This window comes from Mixophyes fleayi, chromosome 10 (genome assembly GCF_038048845.1).
Source record: "Mixophyes fleayi isolate aMixFle1 chromosome 10, aMixFle1.hap1, whole genome shotgun sequence".
NCBI lineage: Eukaryota > Metazoa > Chordata > Amphibia > Anura > Limnodynastidae > Mixophyes > Mixophyes fleayi.
This window is the reverse complement of record NC_134411.1, coordinates 38,331,815-38,337,814: the sequence shown is the minus strand read 5'-3', so window position 1 is coordinate 38,337,814 and position 6,000 is coordinate 38,331,815.

The window sequence follows — 6,000 nt, the reverse complement described above, 5'->3', positions numbered from 1 at the left end:
ACATGGTACCTGGGACATTTAGCTTAGAAGAGAGAGCGACGTTTGGCCTTATGTGGAATAATATTGTTTAGTTTGCATGGAGACACTGCTAAGAAGCCTTGGACTATCTGTCCATATATTTCTCTTCACTCGCAGATTAGTTTTGCATTTCAGTGTAGCCTGGTTTAGTGGCTAGTATTGTTCTCACTCACCAGACTGTGAGTGCTTCTTCCCGTGTGTTCAGGAACCGTGGCCGTCCACCATCCTGAGGTTCTGCGCATGCGCAGCCCTTTCAAAACCTTCAGTACCTGTTCCTTTAACTTAATTGGCTGATCAGGCAACACTCCCTATTTAAAGCACCTGCTGTCCATACCTCGTGGCCTGATCTTGGAGTCTCATTCCCCATGAGCCTCTGAAGGTGTTCCTGTGTTTCCTCGTGTATTCAGCGCTGCTGATTCCTGTGGTTTCCAGACCACTTCTACTCCTGTGGTTTCCAGACCACTTCAACTCTCCTATGTTTCATCGTGACTGTTAGCTGATTCCTATCCGCTGCCTCCGTGCACTACAGTCTTCAGACCACTTCAACTCTCCTGTGTTTTATCGTGACTGTTAGCTGATTCCTATCCGCTGCCTCCGTGCACTACAGTCTTCAGACCACTTCAACTCTGCTGTGTTTCATCGTGACTGTTGCTGATACGCTCTTCTTATCTTCCTACTCTACCTCCTGTCCTCTTGATCCTATTCCCTCGCAAATTGGTAGATCCCTGTCTTCTGTGCTCATTTCACCTCTAACTCAAATCTGTAATCTCTCACTCTCTACTGGCATCTTTCCATCACTATACAAGCATGCAGTGATTACTCCTATTCTAAAAAAACAAAACTCCGACCCAAACTCTCTCTCAAATTACCGTCCCATCTCTCAGCTCCCTTGCCCCTCCAAGCTTCTAGAGAGACTTGCCTACACTCGCCTCACACGCTTTCTTTCCGCAAACAACCTGTTGGATCCTCTTCAGTCAGGCTTTCGTTCTCAACACTCCACAGAGACTGCGCTGACCAAGGTTGTTAATGATCTGATCACTGCTAAGACTGAACGCCATTACTCTCTCCTAATTCTCCTTGATCTCTCGGCTGCATTTGACACAGTTGACCACTCTCTTCTCATACAAACGCTGCAATCCCTAGGTCTTCAAGACACAGTTCTATCCTGGTTCTCATCTTACCTCTCTAATCGCTCTTTCACTGTTAATTTCTCTGGAGCCACATCTGCTCCGCTTCCCCTATCAGTTGGAGTACCACAAGGCTCGGTGCTAGGTCCTCTGCTGTTCTCTATCTATACCGCTTCTCTTGGAAATCTAATAAGTTCCTTTGGCTTTCAGTATCATCTCTATGCGGATGATACCCAAATCTATCTATCCTCTCCTGATATCTCGACATCTGTGTTGTCCCGTGTAACTGACTGTCTTTCTGCCATTTCATCTTGGATGTCCTCTCGTCAACTCAAACTTAATCTTTCTAAAACAGAGTTAATAATATTCCCACCCGCCAACAAGAGCATACCTGACATTTCTATCTCTGTTGATAACATGACCATAAATCCCACCCCACAAGCTCGCTGCCTAGGTGTAATCCTTGATTCACGCCTATCCTTTGTTCCCCACATTGACTCTATATCTAAATCATGTTACATACATCTAAAGAACATTTCCAGAATCCGCACATATCTCACACAAGACACTGCTAAAACCTTAATTCATGCACTAATCATCTCCCGCATTGACTATTGCAATTCCCTCCTTACTGGTCTTCCCAAAAACAGACTCAAACCCCTAAAATCTATTTTGCATGCTTCGGCAAGACTGATTTTCCTTGCAAATAGCTATTCCTCTGTTGAATCACTCTGTATGTCTCTACACTGGCTGCCTGTCTTCTACCGAATCCAATATAAAATACTTTTACTAACCTACAAGGCCATCAACAAAGCTGCACCAACATACATCTCCTCTCTTGTCTCAAAATATCTCCCAACTCGGCAACTCCGTTCTGCAAAAGATCTGCGTCTCTCATCCACCCTCATTACATCCTCCCATTCCCGGTTACAGGACTTTTTTCGGGCTGCACCCACTCTATGGAACTCTCTCCCTCGCACAATAAGACTCTCCTCTGTTCTACAAACTTTCAAGCGTTCTCTGAAAACCTACCTATTCAGACAAGCGTATAATATTCCTCAACCACCATCTTAACCTCACTACCTTTAGCCTGTTACACAATTTCACACAAGACAACTACCCCCGGACCAACATTATTGTGTGACAGGATCATTTAGCTTATGAGTCACCCTACCTTTGCAGTCTGGCTGGGCCAAGATGCAAAATGTATACTTAACCTCATGTGTCAATCTCCCATTGTCCCATAGATTGTAAGCTTGCGAGCAGGGCCTTCTCACCTCTTTGTCTGTTTTACCCAGTTTGTTTATTAGTTTATTACATTTGTCCCCAATTGTAAAGTGCTACGGAATATGTTGGCGCTATATAAATAACTGATGATGATGATGATGATGATGATGATGATTGCTATCCGCTGCCTCCGTGCACTACAGTCCTCTGACCACTTCAACTCTCCTGTGTTTCATCGTGACTGTTTGGCTGATTCCTATCTGCTGCCTCCGTGCGCTACAGTCTTCAGCTCATCTCAACTCTCCCGGGTTTCCTCGAGTCTGCTACAACGGATTCCTATCCGCTGCTCTCCGTGCTCAACAGTTCCAGCTCAGCTCTACTCTCCCGTGTTTCATCGTGGCTGCACCTGCTGGTTGCTATCCGCTACCTCCGTGTACCTGCAGAGTCCTGCTGGCTGCTACTCCTCAGTTCTACTCGTGTCTGCAGCAGCTGATCCGCTCTCCGTGCTTCTCAGTGTTCCTGCTGGTCTCTACTCGCCAGTCTGCATCGGATCTGCGCTTCACTGCTTTCATCTCGTCTAGACCATCGCTACTCTTCAGGGTCCTCCAGGAGTCCAGTTCTACATACTACTGCTTCCTGAGTATTTGTTCCCCTGCTGGTCTACCTACCTGTGCGCTGCACCTACTTGATTACCGCTTCACCCTCCAGGGACTTCGCATCCTGCCGGCCTCCAGCCGTTCAGGTATCTCTGCACTCCTGTCTGACAGCCTGCTCCTGAACCACGGTATGCATACTTCTCATTGACTGTGCTGGTGTATTGCATATCTTGCTGGACTGAGTTGTTCTCCTCTGGAGCTTACTATCCGCTGAGACTTTTGCCATCATTGACTGTGTTATCTTTTGCCCGGATAGTTTCTATGACTTTGTATTATTGCAGTGCTGTTCAGTCATTACTATATTGTGCATGTCATTGTGGATCAAGTTCAAGGTGCCCGTGTATCCTCTGTATTGCAGTCTCTCCCCGTGCTCCTCCTCACATATATATTCAGTGGTACAACTTGCTAGAGGCAGACCACTGATTCCTGTTTCCAGTGTCACCTGTTCCAGTGTCCTCTCACATAGCAGTGGTACAACTTGCTAACGCAGACCACTGACTTCCCGGATACCTTCACCTGGATTCCATTCCTTCACCCAGACAGCGGTACAACTTGCTAAACGCAGACCGCTGACTCTCATCACCTCCTCGTTTCTATTGGACATTCCTCCTCACTATAGCAGTGGTACAACTTGCTACCGCAGACCACTGACTACCCTCACGTGTCCTTTGTCCATTCAGTTCCTCGTGTATTACTACATATATATTACCAGTGCTGCTAGTCATAGACTTTCCCGAGCATCTCTATCATCTGCTGTCTCCTGTTCCGTGATCACCCCGCTACCAGAGTACCATATTACCACCTATACTGCTCTGGTAAGCTTATCACCTGGTGATCCCTGGGTAAAGACTCCTAGTGCCCGTGACAGTAAGATCAGGCCATGACAGACCCAGATACGGAACCTACAGCCAAAGAGATGCTGCAGCATCTGGTCGCCCGTGTGGAGCAACAGGATGCTCGCCAACAGCTGTTACTTCAATGCTACCAGTCGTTAGCCTCCCAAGGAACATCTGGACAGACCGTTACAGCTAATGTTGAAGCTCCTGTGCTTTCCTCCGTTTCCCCAGTGCCATCCCAGGTGTCTACAGCTCCCACGCTTCACCTGCCTACTCCGTCAAAGTACGATGGAGACCCCAAAACTTGTAGGGGTTTTCTCAACCAATGCTCAGTTCATTTTGAGCTCCAACCTCAAAATTTTTCTACCCATCGTTCCAGAGTGGCCTATCTTATCTCATTGTTTTCTGGACAAGCTCTGGCTTGGGCCTCCCCTCTGTGGGAGAGAAACGATCCTGTATTACAAGATAGTGCCAAATTCATTTCTATGTTCCGAAGTGTGTTCGATGAACCAGGTCGTGTGACCTCCGCTGCTTCCAGCATTCTTCGTTTACGTCAGGGTTCTCATACAGTAGGCCAGTACGTCATTCAATTTAGGATATTAGCCTCTGAACTTCAGTGGAACACTGAAGCATTAATTGCCGCCTTCTGGCAGGGGCTCTCCGATAAAATTAAAGATGCACTGACTACCCAAGAGCTTCCTATGTCATTAGAAGATTTGATCTCTCTTTGCCATCGTGTAGACATGAGGTTTCGTGAAAGAGAATCTGAGAAAACAACTTCAGTTAAAGCACCTCTTCGCTCAACCCCTCAATTTCGTCCAGCTTCACCTTCTGTGATCCCCATGGAGATAGGACGTTCCAAATTAACTTCAGAGGAGAGGAACCGAAGAGTAAAGAATAGACTTTGTATCTATTGTGCTGATTCCACACATATGCTCAGTTCTTGCCCTAAGAAATCGGGAAATGCCAGGCCCTAACTAGTTCTGGAGAGGTGAAGTTAGGGTCCCTGGAGTCCTCTCCATCTTCTACGAAATTAAAAGTCTGCGCTTTTGATGTTACGATTTCCTTTGCTACCAAATCCTTTGAGTCTCAAGCTCTGATTGATTCTGGAGCAGCAGGAAATTTCATTTCTAAATCCCTAGTGAATCAATGGTCCCTACCAGTGATTACTTTGAAAACACCGATTACTGTGACTGCTATAGATGGATCACGTCTCATCAATGGTCTCATCACCCAGAGTACGTCTCCAGTAACGCTTCAGATTGGTGTGCTACACCATGAAGAGATTTCGTTTTTAATTCTTCCTGTTACGACAAGTCCGATTGTCTTAGGCCTTCCATGGCTTCAATGTCATTCTCCGCAGATTGACTGGCGCACTCCTCAAGTTACGTCTTGGGGAGCTGAATGTCATCATCGTTGTCTTTCTCAAGTCATTCCTCTTAAAATACAGCAATCTTCCATCTCATCTTCCTCACCGGGACTCCCTCCTCAGTATGCTTCATTTGCCGATGTTTTTGATAAAGCTCAGTCTGAACGTCTTCCTCCTCATCGTTCATGGGATTGTCCGATCGATCTTCTACCTGGCAAGACTCCTCCTAGGGGTCGGGTCTATCCACTTTCGTTACCTGAAACTCAAGCGACATCTGATTACATCCAGGAGAATCTCCAGCGAGGGTTTATTCGACCTTCCACCTCTCCCGCTGGAGCCGGGTTCTTCTTCGTAAAAAAGAAGGATGGATCACTACGCGTAATGTCAGAGGATCTGTGTTCTGTATCGGGTGGAAAAGGTCATGTCGGAGGGCCTATATTCTGTATCGGGTGGGAGGGGTCATGTCGGAGGGTCTCTATTCAGTATTGGGTGGAAGGGGTCATAACGAAGGGTCTCCATTCTGTATCGGGTGGAAAAGGTCATGTCGGAGGGCCTACATTCTGTATGGGGTGGAAGGGGTCATGTCGGAGGGCCTACATTCTGTATCGGGTGGAAGGGGTCATGTCGGAGGGCCTACATTCTGTATCGGGTGGGAGGGGTCATGTCGGAGGCCTACATTCTGTATGGGGTGGAAGGGGTCATGTCGGAGGGCCTACATTCTGTATGGGGTGGAAGGGGTCATGTCAGAGGGCCTACATTCTGTATGG